This window comes from Ambystoma mexicanum, chromosome 13 (genome assembly GCF_040938575.1).
Source record: "Ambystoma mexicanum isolate Mex_15411 chromosome 13, UKY_AmexF1_1, whole genome shotgun sequence".
Taxonomy (NCBI): Eukaryota; Metazoa; Chordata; class Amphibia; order Caudata; family Ambystomatidae; genus Ambystoma; species Ambystoma mexicanum.
Window position 1 is genome coordinate 844,784,371 of NC_090938.1, and position 22,158 is coordinate 844,806,528.

Consider the following 22,158-nt stretch of genomic DNA (forward strand, 5'->3'; position numbering starts at 1 on the left):
AATCAAGGGCCCCACCCCTTTCCTGAACCTTCCACCTCTACCTGAGTTGCAAGTGGATAGAGCCAGGGCACTAATCAAGTGCCTCACCACTTTCCTGAACCTTCCACCTCTACCTGAGGTGCAATTGGATAGAGCCAGGGCACTAATCAAGGCCCCCACCCCTTTCCTGAGCCCTCCACCTCTATCTGAGATGCAAGTGGATAGAGCCAGGGCACTAATCAACGCCCCCAGCCCTTTCCTGAGCCCCACCTCTATCTGAGATGCAAGTGGATAGAGCCAGGGCACTAATCAAGGGCCCCACCCCTTTCCTGAGCCCTCCGCCTCTATCTGAGATGCAAGTGGATAGAGGCAGGGTACCAATCAAGGTCCCCACCCCTTTCCCAAATCCCCCACCTCTATCTGAGGTGGAAGTGGATAGAGCCAGGGCACTAATCAAGGTCCCCACCCATTTCCTGAACCCTCCACCTCTATCTGAGGTGCAAGTGGATAGAGCCAGGGCACTAATCAAGGTCCCCACCCATTTCCTGAACCCTCCACCTCTATCTGAGGTGCAAGTGGATAGAGCCAGGGCACTAATCAAGGGCCTCACCACTTTCCTGAACCTTCCACCTCTATCTGAGGTGCAAGTGGATAGAGCCAGGGCACTAATCAAGGTCCCCACCCCTTTCCTGAGCCCTCCGCTTCTATCTGAGGTGCAAGTGGATAGAGCCAGGTCACTAATCAAGGGCCTCACCACTTTCCTGAACCTTCCACCTCTACCTGAGGTGCAAGTGGATAGAGGCAGGGCACTAATCAAGGGCCCCACCCCTTTCCTGAACCCTCCACTTCTATCTGAGGTGCAAGTGGATAGAGCCAGGGCACTAATCAAGGGCCTCACCACTTTCCTGAACCTTCCACCTCTACCTGAGGTGCAAGTGGATAGAGCCAGGGCACTAATCAAGTGCCTCACCACTTTCCTGAACCTTCCACCTCTACCTGAGGTGCAAGTGGATAGAGCCAGGGCACTAATCAAGGCCCCCACCCCTTTCCTGAGCCCTCCACCTCAATCTGAGATGCAAGTGGATAGAGCCAGGGCACTAATCAACGCCCCCAGCCCTTTCCTGAGCCCCACCTCTATCTGAGATGCAAGTGGATAGAGCCAGGGCACTAATCAAGGGCCCCACCCCTTTCCCAAATCCCCCACCTCTATCTGAGGTGCAAGTGGATAGAGGTAGGGCACTAATCAAAGGCCCCACCCCTTTCCTGAGCCCTCCGCCTCTATCTGAGATGCAAGTGGATAGAGGCAGGGTACCAATCAAGGTCCCCACCCCTTTCCCAAATCCCCCACCTCTATATGAGGTGCAAGTGGATAGAGCCAGGGCACTAATCAAAGGCCTCACCACTTTCCTGAACCTTCCACCTCTACCTGAGGTGCAAGTGGATAGAGCCAGGGCACTAATCAAAGGCCTCACCACTTTCCTGAACCTTCCACCTCTACCTGAGGTGCAAGTGGATAGAGCCAGGGCACTAATTAAAGGCCTCACCACTTTCCTGAACCTTCCACCTCTATCTGAGGTGCAAGTGGATAGAGCCAGGGCACTAATCAAGGTCCCCACCCATTTCCTGAACCCTCCACCTCTATCTGAGGTGCAAGTGGATAGACCCAGGGCACTAATCAAGGTCCCCACCCATTTCCTGAACCCTCCACCTCTATCTGAGGTGCAAGTGGATAGAGCCAGAGGACTTTTTTTTAAAAAAACTTTCTTTATTGATTTTCCATGACAATTAAATACAAGGGCCATGCACCGGCAATCACAAGTGTAACAAACCCCTCATCTCTCCCCCCTCCCCCTTTCTTTTTTACATCCTTTTCAACCCTTCAGATCTGGTGTGCGTTGGAGCCAGTAATAAAAGGTTACATTACATGAGCTCGAGAAGTCAGGTTGTGTTTTGGATTGGTTGTTGTTGGCTATGATCTGGAGACGAGGCTTGTGAGTCCCAGTTAGATGACAGCAAATAGTCTATGTATGGGCCCCATATATCTGGCGGACGTGCATGTAATGGCAACGTTTTAATAAAGCTGGTTTCCACGTCTTGACAGTACGTGATGTCTTGTAGCCAGCGTTGCCAGCTTGGAGGCCGGGCCTTTCACAATTACATGCAATTCTTCTGCGGCGGGCCAGGACGAGAAGTAGATTTATCAGTCGGCGGACTGTGTCTGGTTGGTGAGCCCTAGCAGTGTCATTAGTGGGTCCGCCTCTAGTTGTGTTCCGATAATTGCTGACGTTTTCTCTAGGACTGCATTCCAGAATTTGGCAATTGTGGGGCATAACCACGCCAGATGCACAAAGTCTGCTTCTGGTTCGCCGCACCGGTTGCATGCGGCGGATTCAGATGGTTTCTGTGTATGAAGCTTTGCCGGTGTGCGGTACACCTGGTGGAGGAAATTGAAATGGATCTGCCTGTATCTGGTGTTAATTGCCACTTTTTTTGTGAGACAGAGAATATAATTCCAGTCTTTATCAGTTATCGTGGCATTCAGAGCTCTTTCCCATTTTCTCCTAGGTCCTGAGTTTGGTGGAGTCTCTGATCGAGAGGGACTTGTAAATGTTTGCGACCAGGCACCCTTCTCCTTGAGCTTGTATTGTTGCGTGTAGTAGTGGCCAGGTAGCGGGCTGGTCTGGGAACGTGGGGGATTTGAGCTCAGAGGGTATGTCGTAGTCTGAAATAGATTAATGTGTCTAGTGCATTGTTGCTTCCCCTTTCCAGAGCTTGTTGGGGTGACAAAAATGTGCCGTTTGGGAACAGATCTCCAAGGGATTTTATTTGTAGTTTTTCTGTCCATTGGAGGAAAATCTTTTCTGTTGTGAGCAGTAGTCCCGGAATAAATTTCGCCGGAAGGAGGGGGGGAATATCTGTTTTGGATTCCGCTCTTTGCCATCTATTTCCAGATTGAATACATTGTGTGAACGATATTCATCTGTGTTCTGGGTGGTGTTTCGCCAAAGATCACGGCTCGGAGCAGATGAGGTGTTGCCAGGGCTCTCTCTATCTGGACATGAGTTCTAATAAAATGACTAGCATACCAATGGCTGAGGAATTGGGCTTGGGCAGCCCAGTAGTAGTGCTCTATATCTGGGAGAGCTAGTCCTCCTTGTGCCACCGAGAGTGTCAGCTTAGTGTATGCCACTCTTGCAATTTTGCCTGCCCACACCAGGTCATGGATCACGCTTCTGATACGTTGTATGAACTTCTGTGTTAGGATTAGTGGGATGTTTGAGAAGAGAGAGTAGTTTTGGAAGGAAGGATGACCATTTTAACCAGGGCTACTCTTCCCCAAATTGTGAGTGGGAGTGTTTTCCATCTGTTGACTTTGTTTTGAATGGTCACTAATGCAGATTCATAATGATCTTGCATAATATCACGGCAGGATCTGGACATAAAGATCCCCAAGTATCTCACTTTTGAGTGCTGCCATTTGAAGCCATAGTCATTAGTGAATTCCTTGGTGGTTGCCGTCAGTGGGAATATTATCAATTTTGAGTTATTAATTTTTAGTCCTGAGAAAGTGCCGAATTTCAGTATTGGGTTTAGGTTTTCAGCGGGATCTTGCAAAAATAGTGCAATATCATCTGCGTAAAGGGAAACTATCATCCTGTGCGTACCTAGGGAGAGTCCGCGATGTAGGTGGCAGAGTCTTAGATCAGAGGCCAGGGGTTCCATAACCAAGGCAAATAGTAATGCTGACAGGGGGCAGCCTTGTCTCATTCCTCGTCGTAAATTTATTTCGGTTGAGCATCTGTTGCCTATTGTTATGTAAGAAGTGGGTTTTTTATACAGTCGAGCAATCAAGTGTATAAAGCGTTTGCCGAGGCCCATACGTTTTAAGACTGAATAGATGAAGGGCCATTCAACTGAGTCGAATGCCTTTTCTGCATCTAATAGTACTACTACTGCCTGGTTTTCTGGGTCAAGAGCTTCCATCAAGCCAAACATTCTTCTGATGCCAAACGAGATATTCCTGCCTGACACGAAACCTGCTTGATCAGCCAGCACTAAAGCTGGCATTAGGGGGAATAGTCTCTTGGTAAGAATTTTAGCAAACATTTTGTTGTCTAGATTTATTAATGATATGGGTCTATAGGACGCACAGTCTTCTTTGGGTTTGCCGGGTTTAAGAAGGAGGATAATGTTGGCCATGTAGAGTGTTGGCGGTAGTTGTCCATTAATCAGGGCCTCTTCGTAGACTTGAAGCAGTAGTGGTGCCAGGAGGTCTGCATAGGCTTTATAGAATTCACCCGTTAGCCCGTCTGGGCCGGGTGCTTTTGTGTTTGGTAGCTCCTTAATCACTCTGGAAATGTCTTCAGTATTGATGAGCTGGTTAAGAGATTCTAGAAGTTCAGCATTCGTCCAGTACAGCTCTATCGCGTCCAGGAATTGTGCTAGTTCTATGGGGTCGGCAGTATAATGCGACTCAAAGATCTTGGTAGAACTTGCGAAAGGTCTCCAATATTTCTTCTTCGGTGTAGACGGGGTTTCCTGTATGGTTGAGGACTGATTCTATCGTCGTGGGTTTCCTCTCCATCGCTATAAGTCTTGCTAGGAGTGCCCCAGGTTTTTGTCCCTCAACGTATTGTCGGACCTTTTGATGTCTTGTAAGACATTTTATTTCCCTTTCTGCCGTGGTTTGAAAGGTCCCTAGTTCTTGTTTAAGCATTGCTAGAGTTCGAAGATCATTAGCGGAAGAAAGCGTGCGTTCCAAATCTTTTAGCCTGGTCTCCCTCATAATCAGTTCCCTTCTTAATAGTTTGAGTATCCCATTTTCTTTTGCTAGGCAGACTACTCTGACTTAGCATCTAAACGTTTTCGATAGCGTGCCTGCTGAGGCCACGGAGCCCTGGTTAATTTCTATGAAGGATGTGATTTCGACTCGTAGTGCCTCAGCGGACACTTGGTCCCGGAGGGCTCCGGGTTTAAATCTCCAGTGCGGTCTTTTGGGATCTTCTTGAGACGTGATACACTCAAGGGTAACTGCTGAATGGTCTGATAGCGACCTGGGAAGGATGTGGCATTCGCCCCATTGATATTGGCTGTCGGAGGACACGAGAAGGTAGTCTAGTCTCAAGCTGGTTTTATGGACCCAGGAGTAGTAGGTATATTCTTGGGATTCCCTGTGTTTGCTTCTCCAGATGTCTTTGAGGTCGTATGCGTAACATATCTCGGTGATTTGCAGACTTGCTTTTGAGGGGGGAGTTGTTGTGTTGTGGGATTTATCCTTGCACAGATCTAGCGGTGTGTTGAGGTCTCCTCCCCAAATGATTTTGACTTTCTTGTTTGATTCTAAATGGGACATTATCCAGTTGAAATTATTGGGTCCGTCCGTGTTTGGGCCATAGGAGTTTATGAATATAATCTCTTCTCCGTCGAGTTTTTATTAATTTGAAGTTGGTCGTTTTGTTTATTAGGATGGCGACTCCTCTTGCGTATGAGGAGAAGGATGCAAAGTACCTGTGGCAGCCCCATTCCTTAGCCCACATGTTTTCGGAGGAAGGGTGTAAATGTGTTTCTTGGATAAGGGCTATATCAGTTTTGTGTCGGCGGAGGTACTGTGTTATCTTCCTGGTCTTGGTGGACTGGTTGCCGCCTTTAATATTCCATGTTGTTAAGTTGAACAGGTACGTTTTTTTCTCAGTGTTTCAGCTGGGTATTTGAGTGCTACTGTGCCTTCGGGTGAGCTGTTTTCAAGGCTCCATATTTGTCGGCTTGTGGTTGATTGTTGGATATCCGGGTCTTGGCTTGGTGCGTTCCAGCGCGGGGGGTGGGGAGGGTCGGGCTCAAGATGTCTTGTTTTGGTTCGTTGCATGTGTTACCTTCTGTAAATTCTTAAACTTGGCGTCCCCCAACTTGCCTGTTCTCCCCCCTCCCTTTCTCGCGCCCAACCCCCAAATTGCTTGTCTCCTGTGCCCTCCCCTTTAGCTCCCACCCTGTGAACTGTAACTGTGCCGTGCAAGGGGCATTGGGAGCTTCCCAAGTCCTGTGGCTCTCTTCTCTTTTTTGTGTTGATTCCGATGGGTCTGTTGCGATATTCGTCATCTTGGTTGGATTCGGGTGCCATGTTACGGCGGGTTTCTCCGTGCTCTATCCCTCTGTGGTAGACGTGGGTTATTGTTGGGAGGCCCACATCCAGCTCGGTCCAGATATGCATTGGTTTCTTCGGGCAACTGAAAGAATTTAATTTTCCCTTCGTGTTGTATTCGAAGTCTAGCAGAAAAGAGCATTGAGTAGGGTATCTGATTATTGCATAGTCTTTGTTTTACACTCATAAAGGATCTTCTTTGTGCTTGGACAGTTGGGGAGAAGTCTGGGTAGAAGTGGATTGAATCACCGTCGTAGTGCAGGTCGCCTTTCTCTCTTGCAAGTCTCAGAATCGCGTCGCGATCTTTATAGCTAAGTAGTTTTGCGATGATTGGGCGGGGTGGGGCTCCTGGGATCGGTCTCGTGGATGGGATCCTGTGTGCCCTTTCAATGACGAACAGTCTTCTGAACCCAAAGAGTTCTGTACACATTGTTTTGATATAGTCTTCCATTTTTGTTTGTTGCTGTTGTTCCCTGACCCCTACATTTCTCACGTTGTTTCTCCTAGAGCGCCCTTCGAGGTCTTTGTTCTTTGCGTGTACTGCTTTCATTTGTGTTTCCAAGGTTGTTACTCTTGTTGCCCGGGACGTTGTGTTGTCGTCCAAGTCAGATACTCGTTCTACATTGTCTAGACGGTCAGCATGCTTGTCCAGCCGATGTAGTTGATCCACCTTGGAGGAGAGGCCATCAATTTCGCTGTCAAGGCCTCCAATCCCTGCTTTTAGTTCAAGGAGAATTTCTCTGATGTCTAGGGACTTGAGGGTCGGGGGGGGTCATCTTCGTGGGGTGTCTCTGGTGATGGAGACCCCGGCCTGCTTTGGATGTAGTACCAGCTTCAAAGTTCAGCTTGCGTTGTAGTTTATCTGTTTTTCCCATATTGTGGTCGGGCAAATTAGGGGGGAAATCGGAAGATGTTGGCTGTAGAGGCTGAGCTGCTGACGCAAGGCAATGTTGATCCGTTGTGTTCGCTTTGTCTCCTTATGTGTGTTGTGGTGAGAGGCCAGTGGGGCGCGCCTGTTCTGCACTGGTCCTGGGATTGTGATTCTGCCTCTCGCACTGATGGGATACGCTTAGGAGTATTAGGCCATTGTCCACTGAGCTCGAGTTCGTGTGGCCGGGGGGTGGGGGGTCTTATGATCGCTGGGTCTTAGATGGATTGAACTGCCTTATGCACAACCCCAGGGGTGTTTGCTTTATGCAACGTGTTGGTCTTGCTGATATAGCGCTTGGTGTCGGGCGTTGACGGGGCTTACTATTGGCAATTATGGGCTCACTCCCTGTGCTCCCGCTGAGAAGTATCAGTGTATTTATTACCGGGGTGTGGCTGAGTGTCAGGACCAGGATTCGCTCTCTGGGTGTCGCTGGGGTTCTCAGCACAGTCTAGTCCCAGCTTGATATGTCACAGCAATGGGTATGCACCCCCCGGGCCTCCGTACCTTAGGTCTGTGATGGTCCTTTTCGGTGCCTCGCCGTTGGGACCAGCTCTCAGTCTGCTATGGATGTCGGGGAAGATGTTCCAGCCTCTGGTAGTAGCTGTCGGCGAGGAGGGCCGTGGCCCGCAGCAGGTGTCTCCCGTCATCGCCGATATATACTGTTGGGTGGAGAGTTCTCGTTGTCACGTTTTGTCCGCTGTTGGCCTGGTCTCCGGAGCGCTGGTGGAGCGCCTCTTCAGCCCTCTCCCCCAACGGGCTGTGTTTTGGGTTATGTTGGGTGAGATGCTGCTCATCTCTGCCCCAGCGAGCAGCTTACCCTTGTGCCCGCTCGCTGGCCGAGTGCTTGCCGGGGCCCCTCCGCAGACGTCTACGGCTTTGCTAGCAGGGTGTCTTTCGGCAGCCGTGGTTCCGATGTCCCACCGGAGCCCCCCCGCTTGTTTTCCTTTATCAGGATTTTTCACACTGGGTGCCTCAGAACCTGGTCTGGCGTGCCGGCTGGCGTCCCTGTTGTGCGTGCTATGGCGGCGGGGCTGGGACTCGTTCTTGCGCCCTCCCACCACTGACGTGTAGTTGGAGGACTTCTTGTGGGGGGCTGGTGTTATGCGTCTTGACTGGTTTCCCTGAATAGTCCTCTGGACGTGCCTCCAGTTCTTTGCTCGATCCCTGGGCTTGTTTTCACTGAGAGGTATTGGGCGGCGGCGGAGTGTTTGCAGGCAGTGCGTCCTTTTCGTTTCTGGTCTGGCTGCCCAATGGGCCGTTTCTCTGCTCCTGGTTCTCCAAACTTTGTGATTTTGGGGTGAACGGTCTTATGCTTCTCTTGTCAGATTTCATGCAAGTTTTTGGGTCTAATACCCACCGGATCAGTCTCGATTAGCCAGGATTTATCAAGAGCCACACGGGAGCTCAGATGAGTGGCCATTTTGGTCAGCTCTCTAGCATCCTCTCCGAGAGCCAGAGGACTAATCAAGGGCCCCACCCCTTTCCTGAACCCTCCACCTCTATCTGAGGTGCACGTGGATAGAGCCGGAGGACTAATCAAGGTTCCCACCCCTTTCCTGAACCCTCCGCCTCTATCTGAGAGGTGCAAGTGGATAGAGCCAGGGCACTAATCAAAGACCCCACCCCTTTCCTGAACCCTCCACCTCTATCTGAGGTGCACGTGGATAGAGCCGGAGGACTAATCAAGGTTCCCACCCCTTTCCTGAACCCTCCGCCTCTATCTGAGGTGCAAGTGGATAGAGCCAGGCCACTAATCAAAGACCCCACCCCTTTCCTGAACCCTCCGCCTCTATCTGAGAGGTGCAAGTGGATAGAGCCGGAGGACTAATCAAGGTTCCCACCCCTTTCCTGAACCCTCCACCTCTATCTGAGGTGCAAGTGGATAAAGCCAGGCCACTAATCAAGGTTCCCACCCCTTTCCTGAACCCTCCGCCTCTATCTGAGAGGTGCAAGTGGATAGAGCCGGAGGACTAATCAAGGTTCCCACCCCTTTCCTGAACCCTCCGCCTCTATCTGAGAGGTGCAAGTGGATAGAGCCGGAGGACTAATCAAGGTTCCCACCCCTTTCCTGAACCCTCCGCCTCTATCTGAGAGGTGCAAGTGGATAGAGCCGGAGGACTAATCAAGGTTCCCACCCCTTTCCTGAACCCTCCGCCTCTATCTGAGGTGCACGTGGATAGAGCCGGAGGACTAATCAAGGTCCCCACCCCTTTCCTGAACCCTCCGCCTCTATCTGAGAGGTGCAAGTGGATAAACACAGGGCACTAATCAAAGACCCCACCCCTTTCCCAAACCCTCCACCTCTATCTGAGGTGCACGTGGATAGAGCCAGAGGACTAATCAAGGGCCCCACCCCTTTCCTGAACCCTCCGCCTCTATCTGAGAGGTGCAAGTGGACAAAGCCAGGGCACTAATCAAAGACCCCACCCCTTTCCCAAACCCTCCACCTCTGAGGTGCACGTGGATAGAGCCGGAGGACTAATCAAGGTTCCCACCCCTTTCCTGAACCCTCCGCCTCCATCTGAGAGGTGCAAGTGGATAGAGCCGGAGGACTAATCAAGGTCCCCACCCCTTTCCTGAACCCTCCGCCTCTATCTGAGAGGTGCAAGTGGACAGAGCCAGGCCACTAATCAAAGACCCCACCCCTTTCCCAAACCCTCCACCTCTATCTGAGGTGCACGTGGATAGAGCCGGAGGACTAATCAAGGTTCCCACCCCTTTCCTGAACCCTCCGCCTCTATCTGAGAGGTGCAAGTGGATAGAGCCAGGGCAACCAGAGAGATTATACTTATTTCTCGCACGTACACAACACGGGCTCAAGAATAGATTATCTTTGGGCCACGGTGGGGCTCCTAGGGAAAATACAGCAGGCTGAGATGGGCACAACAACTCTCTCTGATCACGCCCCAGTCTGGGCCTCCCTCCATTGGTCACAAAAACACGCAAGACTATAGGGCTGGCACCTTCCAGAAGACATTGTCAAGAGATCCGGTCATGGGACAGACTCTCAGAGAGCACATTACAGACTACATAGACACCAGGAACTCTCTGGGAGGCCCTGAAGGCGGTCACAAGGGGACACCTCATAGCTCATAAATCACAGAGGGAGAAACAGATCCGTCAATGGGAAGCAGAATTGGAGGCAAACATTAGGGCGATCCAAGCCAAGGTCATACAAACACCAACTAGGAAACTCCAAAAAACCCTAAGACACGTCCAAGGGCAGCTGGAAACACTAAAAAGGCGGAGAGGGACCTCTTTTACACCAAGCATTGGTACTATGTGAAAGCTAACAAGGCCGACAAACTCTTAGCTAGACAACTGAAAGGGAAGGAGCAGTCCCAGACAATAGAGGCCCTCAAAGACGACATGGGACAGATAAAAACGTTATATATTCAAACGCTTCTACCAGGAGCTGCGCTCCTCGGACCGTCCAGGGATGGAACAGCAGAAGGCACATCTAGAAGAGGTTACCCTCCCATTATTTTCAGAGGAAGAAAAATGTCACCTGGACAGGGACATCTCATTAGAAGTGGTAAACAAAGCAATTCAGGACCTCCCCAAAAATAAAGCCCCAGGCCCAGATGGGCACACTGCTCTGTTCTATAAGACATATAAAGATATTCTTGCCCCCGTCCTCACAGACCTCTTCAACTCATTTAAAGAGAGGGGGAACGTCACCCAAACCATGAATGAAGCAAAAGTATTGGTATTCCACAAAAAGGGGAAGGATGAACAACTCCCAAGCGTGTACCGCCCGATAGCACTAATCAACCTGGACGCAAAATTATACTCCAAGATACTAGCCACAAAGCTGGCACAACTCCTCCTGAAGCTCATCCATTTAGATCAATCAGGGTTTGTCCCAAACAGACAAACACATGATAACGTTAGAAGGGTCTTACATTTAGTGGAAAAAATTGGGTCACTCAATTCCCCGCAGCCATGGTCGCCATAGACGCAGAGAAAGCGTTCGACCGGGTGGAGTGGTCGTTCCTCTTCTTAATACTGAAGTAAATGGGCATGGGCAAAGCTTTCATAGATATGGTCCGCGCTAACTACAACTCCCCGACGATAAAGCTTGCAGTGAACGGGGGGGGGCTATCCGATATATTACAAATAGAGAGAGGCACCAAGCAAGGATGCCCGCTATCCCCACTACTAAATGCATTATACCTAGAACCCCTACTGACAAAAATTAGAGAATCACCAGAGATCGGAGGCATAGAAATGGCGGGACGGGCCCATAAAGTAATAGCATACGCGGATGATATGTTAGTGGCGCTAGGTGACCCGGAAAGATCACTCCTGCATCTCATGCGCGAAATAGAGGTATCAGGGCTTAAATTTAACAGGCAAAAAACAGAGATCCTGGTACTGGCAGGGAACAGGGGAAATATCCAAGCAGTAGCGACAGACATACAACTGAAAATAGCGAACAAAGGGGTTAATTACCTGGGAATTACACTCACGGGGAAAAGGGAAGATTTATATGTTCATAACTACCCTCAGCTCCTAGATAAAAACCAAAATGAACCTACTGAATTGGTGGGGTAGAATAACGGCGGTGAAAATGACTATACTGCCAAAACTAACGTATTTGTTTCAGGCCCTCCCGATTAGAATTCCCCCAGCCTTCTTTAAGTCCCTCACGAAGATGGTGTCAGCGTACATATGCCAGAATAAAACTCTTAGGGTATCGAGCGCGGTCCTGACAGCCCATAGAAAAGAGGGGGGGTGCGCCCTCCCACACTTCAGGAAATACTACGAGCCGCACAGCTATGGGTCCAGAAAGAATGTATACCGTAAATGCAGAGAAAATTTGAGAAGCACAGGGTAGGGCGGTGGCGACAACATCCCCCAGACACCTCCTATGGATCAGCAAACAACACAAACACCCCAATGTCCATATAAGTGAAATAATGAAATCGACCATGAGTCTATGGTACAAAGCCACACTGAAAGGGACCCTAACAAAGGAACCAGCCCCCTTTATGCCACTATTTAAAAACCCGGAATTCCCCCCAGGAATGGAAAAGGGGGCATTTCGGAAACAGGAAGAGGTGGGGTGTAAAATGGTAGGAGATATGTTTCAAGACCAGCAGATCAAATCATTTGCGGAATGCGAGACATCCTTTAGTCTGTCCCCCAGAGACAGATACAAATATGAAGAAATACACCATTGGTTGAGTACGCAGCGCATACAAAGCGCGGCGACTAGAGCTCTAACCCCGTTTGAAACGTACAGAATGACTCACAGGTACTCACAAGTTTGTCTCCAATACATATAGATACCTAAACGCACAAGAAGAAACGGTAAAGTGGCAATACATGAAAAGATGGGAGAAAACACTTAAAACCTCACTCCCCATGGACAGGTGGGAATTTATATGGGGCAGAATACCGAAGCTCACTAAAGCCATTCAAACAAGGGAAATGTGGATGAAAATGATGATGCAATGGCCCTACACGCCAGAACGACTACACGCAATGTATGGCACTACCCCAGATAGATGCTGGAGGGTATGTGGAGGTCGAGGAGACTGGCGACATGTCTGGTGGGACTGCCCGAGCCTAAGTACTTTCTGGGGAGAGCAGGGAATGTTCTCAGAGGCGAAGGGCTGAGGGGAACAAGTGTGGCTGGGGGGCCTCTGGGACAACAGGGACAAACAGTGGAACGTGACACAGAAAAGAAACTTTATGGTTCTACTGATAGGGGCATGGATGGAAATAGCCTCCCACTCACAGTGGATTGGACGAGAAGAGTATGGTCATACCTAGCCATGGAGTGAATAACTTACTCTATCCAGGGGGAACATCAAAAGTTCAGAACAGACTGGGGTATAGCTCTGGGGTACCTCCAGTCGGACTACAATGAACAATGGTGCCCACATAAAATAAGGATACTGGACCTCTTCAACTGAAGTAGCTAAGTGAATCAGCAAATTCCTGAAAGACAGAGAATGGACTAAACTTTTCCGGAGAGGAGGGGGGGATGAAATGTTGTATACAATGTTACATTTTTTAAAATTAATAAAGACACAGTTTAAAAAAGAAATACATGAGAGAGTGGGAAAAAAACGGTCTCACTAACTCCAAGTAAAAATGAGAAAGTCCTAGAGACAAGCAAAAGAGCTGGGGGTCTCTAAGGTAGAGAGGAATTCGCACATTTCTGAGAATTCTCCCTAACAGCCCCCAGACATCTTCACCCAGTTACAGAACATAACATTGACAAAGTTCATTCCACTGACAACATACAAACAAATAATGTATTGTTTATCATTCTTTCACAGACACAGTCAACACACCTATGCCTGCACACACTCACTCGCACCTCCATTGACATGCCCTGTGTGCACACAACACACATGCATACGTACAACTAAAACGTGAGACGGTGGCACAACGGCCATTGAGGAGACGTGGCTTTAGCCCCCCTAACATTTTTGGGCGATGTTGAGTTGAGCTGGCTGAAGTGCAGAGCCGTGGTAGCAGAGGGCCCGACACACACACAGTAACCAGTGCTGGGGCTGAACTTTTAACAAAGGCTCAGCAATTAATAATGTAAAGCCTTTGTCGTTAGCACCCGCACTCTTATGCATACATTTGTAGGCAATTGAAATGATGGGGGTATGTCAGGGGTAGGGCAGTTTCTAGTCCATTTGGTGCCCAGGGCGAAACACCAAAATGTGCCCCCTCCCCGCACTGGGCATGCGCGCCACTCCCAAACTACTTGCTTTCTATTGCCTGTTACCTGTTACCCTGTTTTCCCAAAGACCTGGGAAGCCCCGTCTCTGTCCCTTCCCCCCTACTGGCTGTTGGGTGGAAGTTACATATATGGTATTGTAGTGAAGTCCAGGCCAGACTGGCTGGAGCCTTCACAGTGACTGTATGTTGTGCGACCTGAGTGAATGGAGTGTGTGATCAATATGCACTTGTTGTGGATGTCTGGTTTGCAGTATGAAACGCAATGACTGAGACAGCCCTGCCCGAAACTGGTATGAATGCAGTGTGTAGTGTTGAATGGCTGGATACTTGTCCCAATCCACATTTCTTGTTGTGAGTGTCTGAGAGGGAGGAGGGTGGCCTGAATGCACTGTATGCCTGATTGGCTGACTGACTGCTGAATGCCCTTCTGAGTGATTGGTTGCCTGAGTGTGACCCAGCAGAATGAATGGGAGATCAACTGGTATATCTGGGGGCCTCTGACTGCTAGAATTAGCTCAGGAGCTGAAGTAGAAACTGAAGCTGAATTTCGAAGCCGAACCCGAAGAAGGTTGACTGCTGTTACCTTCACTGCAATCTGAAAGCTGCCGTGACATCGAGACTGATCCAAGAGAGGATCTGGTTAAGCGCACTCTTCCCGTGCTCCGAGGGACCATCGAGCATTGCTAACCTTTGCCGATGCTCCCTGGATATCAGACCCTCGACAGGCTGCCGACCGGAGATGGGGACCGCCGAGGAGAACGAAGATAAGCACCAGACATTCCGTCCACCGTCGTCAACCAGGGTTTGCAGGTTTGCTATATAAATGCTGGAGGCCCGTTGAAGCCGTGTTGCCCAGAAGCAGGGACTGCCTGATGCCGTGCCATTGACGACCGGAGCTGCAACGATTCCTTGATTAAGACATTTTGATTCCCGGACATGCTCGTTCTCATAGCCGACCGCTTTATCCCACCGGAGAAGGCCAGGCCGTCGACGCACCGAGGAGCATGCACCAGTGGGTTTCTCACCACCCAAAGATCGTGGAGATGCCGGACGACTCGATGCCCTTGCTGGGCCACAGTTCTTCAAACTCTTTACGGTCCTGAACTATCGACATTGAGGTGCCCTGCACGCCTCTTCCTTGCAGGACGTCTTCGACCTATCATCAAAAAGCACCGCCGGGACTGACGCTGCTGCCTCAATGCCGAGTTCACTTTCTTTGAGGGATCTCGACGATCCGTGGCTCCTGCTTTAAAGGGAGCTGCTCAAGAAGGATCCGTCGCCGAACTCTGCTATTCCAGGTACATTGCAGTGGTAGAAACATTGTAGAAGGGAATAAGACTAATTGAACAATATATGGACTGGGCTTGTGATATATCTTTACTTTACAGGTGGGGGGTGATCTCCACACAGAACTGTGTCTAGTGGTAGGGGCCAGTATTCTGCCAATTGTTCTTACCAACTGCTTTCCTCCTACGTCTATTGTTGGTTTCCTTTATTAAATTGATTTGTGTGACATTTGACCAGAGTACAGTTAATGCACTTTAATGAAATCTTCTCATTGTGGTACCACTTAGAACATCCAAAAGACCACCTCGAGTTTTGCATGGTGCATTGGGACACATTCAGTTTGTTCTGGAAAGAGGATACCCCTGAACATCATCATTGTGTTTGTGTGACCCTGGGCAGCACTCCACCCTCAGTGCGTTTGTGTGACCCTGGGCAGCACTCCACCCTCAGTGTGTTTGTGTGACCCTGGCCAGCACTCCACCCTCAGTGTGTTTGTGTGACCCTGGACAGCACTCCGCCCTCAGTGTGTTTGTGTGACCCTGGGCAGCACTCCACTCACAGTGTGTTTGTGTGACCCTGAGCAGCACTCCGTCCTCAGTGTGTTTGTGTGATTCTGGGCAGCACTCCGCCCTCAGTGCGTTTGTGTGACCCTGGGCAGCACTCCACCCTCAGTGTGTTTGTGTGACCCTGGCCAGCACTCCACCCTCAGTGTGTTTGTGTGACCCTGGACAGCACTCCGCCCTCAGTGTGTTTGTGTGACCCTGGGCAGCACTCCACTCACAGTGTGTTTGTGTGACCCTGAGCAGCACTCCGTCCTCAGTGTGTTTGTGTGATTCTGGGCAGCACTCCGCCCTCAGTGCGTTTGTGTGACCCTGGGCAGCACTCCGCCCTCAGTGCGTTTGTGTGACCCTGGGCAGCACTCCGCCCTCAGTGCGTTTGTGTGACCCTGGGCAGCACTCCGCCCTCAGTGCGTTTGTGTGACCCTGGGCAGCACTCCACCCTCAGTGTGTTTGTGTGACCCTGGGCAGCACTCCACTCACAGTGTGTTTGTGTGACCCTGGGCAGCACTCCACCCTCAGTGTGTTTGTGTGACCCTGGGCAGCACTCCACCCTCAGTGTGTTTGTGTGACCCTGGGCAGAACTCCACCCAGAGTGTGTTTGTGTGACCCTGGGCAGCACTTCGCCCTCAGTGTGTTTGTGTGACCCTGGGCAGCACTCCGCCCTCAGTGTGTTTGTGTGACCCTGGGCAGCACTCCGCCCTCAGTGCGTTTGATTGACCCTGGGCAGCACTCCGCCCTCAGTGTGTTTGTGTGACCCTGGGCAGAACTCCACCCCTCATTTTTCTTCTTGTCAGAAATGGGGGCCTCTTAGAAATAGGTTGCACGCTTGCGTCTCCGTTTACACTGAATAGAATACCTGCGCGTTTACGTCTATACTGCACCCGAGAAGTTGAATGTGGCGCGATGCGCCGTGCAAAACTGGGGGGCGGGGGTGTTTGGGAGGTTCTGAACATTGACTAGTACCTAGTACTGCCCTCACTGGCACTACATTGAGTAGAAAGCGCCCTGGCAATGTCTACACATCTCGCCACGAGGCGTGTCCCAGGTCCATTCTGCATGCAATTAGGAAAATAATAAGCCCTCCCGCAAAGAAATCTAGGAAGTGGGGGGGGGGGGGGGTATTTAGGGTGAAAAAAGAAGGCATTGCTCTGCCCTCCAGTCTGCAGCTGCTGGAGAGCTAAGAAGGAGCTATTGAACATTATATAGATGGCCTCCATGGGACCGTATCTGGACCCTCTGGCGCTGCAGAGAGGCCCAACTCTTCAAACTGTGTTCTCAGGTCCTTTTGAACCCTGGTGTGTAATCGGAAAGGGGCCAAGATGGATCAGTATTTGTAATCAGAGATCGATGTCGCAGTGGGCAACACAGCGGGTGAACGGGCATCGCAGTTTGTGTAGGGGCAGGAGTAGAGCATGGGGGTGCAGCAATCGGTGCAGGTGTGGCCGAGCACAGGAGCACGTCCCTGGGGGAGCGGCACCACAATGCCGAAGTGATCGCACGAGCTTGAGAACATGTAACGCGCCCACTTGGAAAGTTTGCCGAGCAAGTGCCTGACCTTGAAGAGACGCCGCAGCACCCTGGCAATGGGGCAGCACCCTGGAAATGGGGCAGCACGCTGCAGCACCCACCCCAGCACCCTGGTAGCGGGCCAGCACGCAGCAGCACCCACCCCAGCACCCTGGCAGCGGGCCAGCACGCACCCCAGCGCCCTGGCAGTGGGGCAGCACCCTGGCAGTGGGGCAGCACGGTGCAGCACCCACCCCAGCACCCTGGCAGTGGGACAGCACCCTGGCAGTGGGGCAGCACGGTGCAGCACGCGGCAGCACTCACTGGAGCACTGGGCTAGCACGCTACAGCACCCACCCCAGCACCCTGGCAGTGGGGCAGCACGCGGCAGCACTCACGTAGTGGAATTCAGGGCGAGGGACTGAGCGGCGCGCTTCATGTAACGGGACAGCGCCGGCCCGGCTGGGCTAGCGCCTGGATGCCCAGTGCAGGAACGCGAGGCGCACTGCCGGGCGACTATGTAGCTAGAGGAGGGTCGCTGGGGGAATTAGGAATATGGAATGTAAAGGAAATGAAACTGAAGCTGCAGGGCGAGGGGGGCGCCTGCACTCACCTGGGGGCGTCGCGGCGCTCTAGTTGCAGTTCAGTGCATGCCCTGGGGAGGTCCGTGTTCCAGCAGCGATGCCCGCTCGGGGTGGAAGGTGCGCTGTGATCTAGTTCTGGTCGCTGGCTCCCGGCGCTGAAGCCGCTTTGCTTTCCCCGTTTAAAGTCGCAGGCTCCCGCGAGCCCTTTATAAAGGCTTCAGGCCCTCTGCAGCAACATCGACGTCAGTCCACTTCGGTGAGTCATTAACTGGCCTCCCATTCGGTGAGTCATTAACTTTACCTTTCACAGTGGGTGGGGCCGCCCCCGTCTCCCTCTGACTTTTAACACCTTTGCCACAGATGTGCTGAGGCCGGGCCTGAGGCTGAAATAAGCTGCCACAGGTAAGTGTGGAAACAGCTTTATTCTCTGGACCCCGGGAGCAGGCAGCCGCCGCCGAGGAACACTCCCCTGAACATTGTGCCCTAGAAAAAAACGTGTACCGCTCCAGTACCACATTAATCCTTTTGCCAAAACGAACTTCCAGTTTCTTTAACGCAGTTTCATATGCACTCACTATTCTCTCCCCTTCACCGCTGCCAGGAATAGTCACATCCTCACCAGGTAAATGGCGGAAAACTCTTAATCCCTCAGTGCCAATGCAGTTCAACAATGCTGCCTCCTTCTCGTCATCATTAAACTTGGCGCCACCAGCCGCCCTCAAATACACTTTGAAGGAGTCAACCCACTGGTCCCAAGGGGCAGCCGGTTCACCTGGTGTTGGCAAAAATGCAGGTGGGGGTCTGGCCACCGTATGCAACATGTTTAGTGATCAGGGTACAAGTGGCCAGTTGCACAACGCAATTTCAACTCTGGTGCACCAACTGCCTCACTCGCTGCAAAAAGTGCATCCACTCACCTGATGATTAAATGCACCAGTCCTGTAGTTTTATGCAGCTCACCCTACACCAAACTCCGATCAAGGACAGTTGTGTGCCGAACAATTAAGAAAACCAGGGTGTGCAGGACGACAGGGGTGCCCACTGCCGCCACCCTTTCTCACTACAGGATGAGATGCATCCGTGATGAATCACTGGTGCTGGCCCCGCCCACCCTGCAATGTGGAAGCGAAGGAAATGCCAGCCAAGCCTCCCCTTCCAGGCTTCTGCCAGCCACACCCCGGAATCACTCTGCACGCATCGTTTAGCAAGCCGTCACCAGGGCCGCCAGATCCAACAGCACTCCCGGAAGACAGTTGAGTGCCTCACCCGCCGTCGCCCTCCTTCAAGGATAATCGACCACCTGCGCGGTTGGGGTTGGATGCGCACCACAGCAGCAATGGTCGCGTCTCAGTACGCGACGAATAAATGGGCTGCAGGCTAATGTGCAGCCGCCCCTTCCTGGGAGTAGCGCACCACCCCGGACCTGGCGGACTGCCGCGGCCCTTCTGAGCACCCGGATCAAGGTGATCGCCCCCTTCCTGGGAGTAGCGCACCACCCCGGACCTGGCGGACTGCCGCGGCCCTTCTGAGCACCCGGATCAAGGTGATCGCCCCCTTCCTGGGAGTAGCGCACCACCCCGGACCTGGCGGACTGCCGCGGCCCTTCTGAGCACCCGGATCAAGGTGATCGCCCCCTTCCTGGGAGTAGCGCACCACCCCGGACCTGGCGGACTGCCGCGGCCCTTCTGAGCACCCGGATCAAGGTGATCGCCCCCTTCCTGGGAGTAGCGCACCACCCCGGACCTGGCGGACTGCCGCGGCCCTTCTGAGCACCCGGATCAAGGTGATCGCCCCCTTCCTGGGAGTAGCGCACCACCCCGGACCTGGCGGACTGCCGCGGCCCTTCTGAGCACCCGGATCAAGGTGATCGCCCCCTTCCTGGGAGTAGCGCACCACCCCGGACCTGGCGGACTGCCGCGGCCCTTCTGAGCACCCGGATCAAGGTGATCGCCCCCTTCCTGGGAGTAGCGCACCACCCCGGACCTGGCGGACTGCCGCGGCCCTTCTGAGCACCCGGATCAAGGTGATCGCCCCCTTCCTGGGAGTAGCGCACCACCCCGGACCTGGCGGACTGCCGCGGCCCTTCTGAGCACCCGGATCAAGGTGATCGCCCCCTCTCCTGGGAGTAGCGCACCACCCCGGACCTGGCGGACTGCCGCGGCCCTTCTGAGCACCCGGATCAAGGTGATCGCCCCCTTCCTGGGAGTAGCGCACCACCCCGGACCTGGCGGACTGCCGCGGTCCTTCTGAGCACCCGGATCAAGGTGATCGCCCCCTCTCCTGGGAGTAGCGCACCACCCCGGACCTGGCGGACTGCCGCGGTCCTTCTGAGCACCCGGATCAAGGTGATCGCCCCCTTCCTGGGAGTAGCGCACCACCCCGGACCTGGCGGACTGCCGCGGTCCTTCTGAGCACCCGGATCAAGGTGATCGCCCCCTTCCTGGGAGTAGCGCACCACCCCGGACCTGGCGGACTGCCGCGGCCCTTCTGAGCACCCGGATCAAGGTGATCGCCCCCTTCCTGGGAGTAGCGCACCACCCCGGACCTGGCGGACTGCCGCGGCCCTTCTGAGCACCCGGATCAAGGTGATCGCCCCCTTCCTGGGAGTAGCGCACCACCCCGGACCCCGGATCAGAGGTGATCGCCGCTCCGATCCGTTCCGCCGCCTTCTTCAGAGGCCTCAGGGCAGGCTCGGTAGCGTTTCCTCCTGCCCTCCAGACCAGGGCTGCAGGGACACCGACACCCGCATGCGTGGGGACGGGGGTCCAGACTCGTCGCCAGTGAAATAAGCTGACACAGGTAAGTATGGAAACAGCTTTATCTCTGGACCCCCGGAGCAGGCAGCCGCCACCGGAGAACAACAGAAACCAACAGGCCCGTGTGCAATGTTGATCCCTGAAGACGGAACAACATTCCACACACGCCACCATATAGAACCAATTACAACAGCTGAGGCCCAGGCCTGAGGCCCCCTTGGGATGTTCTGCACTGGCCAGCGGAGGCACCTCCACAAACAGGACTCAAGAAATCTCCCCTTGAGTTTGAGTGGAGGAACCCAAGTATACTTTATTACTACAAGTGCAACTCAACTACAGCAAAGATAGGTTTCTCTACTGAAGAAAGGTTTATGCCAGACTCACTTTTGCAATACATGCATAAATATACATAGGATGGCATGACGGCATGTGGGGCGTGATGCCAGCATTAAGGAGCACCCTTCTCCTGTGTGCGCATTAAAACACACATCATACTCTTTTGGTGTGTTGCCAGCTCATAGCACTCATTTAGGAGTCAGCATCATCAAACATGCAAAGCACAAAAGCCTATCCATGCAATATCAACAAACTTTGATTAAAGGAATGGTTCGGTCAAAATTTGTTATTGTCCCTATGGGTCGGCCATGTGTTTTTAAGCCTAAGTCGCTCGATTTTAGAAAAATTTCCTATGGACCTTACCCGAGTTTTCGTCCATTAAACGCACGCGAAAACAGGCACCAGGGAGCTGCCATTTTGTGATAATCCTATCATTTCCCCCATCGCCCTGGCTGACCTGCTTTTGCGGCACTAAATCATATCCCCCGCCCCTGAGCCTGACATTATCAAAACATTCATATTCCCCGCCTTTCTCCGTGACATTACTGTGCTGCGTAGGCAAACGCGCCCAGTCGTCTTCTATGCGACTTCACACAGAACCCGGAAACCAACACAGATCAGCTCACAACACAGCGTGCCACAATTTGGAATATGAAACTGTACTTTAAAATCAAACAGCAACACAGTAAATTTGGTAAAGTACATGTATTTGACATTAAATGTTTGTAGAATATTCTGCAATTGCCATATGAACTCCGAAAGTCATTTATTTTCTTTTATCTCTATCCGCAAATCCTTAAAATGTTATCGTGAGTCACGCGCTGTTCCTTTATGGTACACAGGGTTTGGTTTTTGTTCAAAGAGGCACTTTTGTCGCAAGTTGAACAGCAAGGCTGTTCCATCAAGTAGGCACTAGGCCAGCATACAGGTTGATATGTTGCTTCTAGTCGCTAGTACCGCGTAAGGGCATATGGGCCCTTGGCGATCGTCCCATAAGATCATCAGGATTGTGCAGTTGTTTACATTAAGCTGCAGCTGGCGGCTGAAGAAACGGTCTGCCGGTGTCTGAAACTGGTGGCAGGGGCAAAAGGGAAGGAAATACCTATTTTGAAAACATAAAATTTATAATTAGTCTCGCCAGCCGATCTTTATTAATATTATTCATTTTATTTATTACGGCCGAGCTGAAACTATTTGCTTTCAAGGATAGTGCAAAGGAGTATGTTCGGCTCTAAAATCAATGCGAAAACTAACTAAATAAATCGAGGTTATTACAAATGAGAAACGGCTTTTTGTCTACATGCGTGTGGAATGTGGACCTGCAGGCCCATGTGCCCGCTACAAGGACGATCCCACAAACGTTTTCCTAGTTCTT

The 22,158-nt window shown here is 51.9% G+C and overlaps 1 protein-coding gene across 4 annotated transcripts in view; it reads right to left on the reverse strand.

Moving 5' to 3' along the window:
- Positions 1 to 18,765, reverse strand: part of LOC138522104 (uncharacterized) — a 103,746-nt gene extending 84,981 nt beyond the window's left edge. For 2 of the 4 annotated variants that reach the window (XM_069635369.1, XM_069635367.1), the window contains exon 1: positions 18,609 to 18,765. The gene's annotated coding sequence lies outside the window, so the exon portion shown is untranslated. Of the gene's footprint in view, positions 1 to 17,720; positions 17,970 to 18,608 lie in introns of those variants that run through there. The other 2 variants (XM_069635366.1, XM_069635368.1) reach the window with 2 other exon arrangements.
- Between the last annotated feature and the right edge of the window lie 3,393 nt (positions 18,766 to 22,158).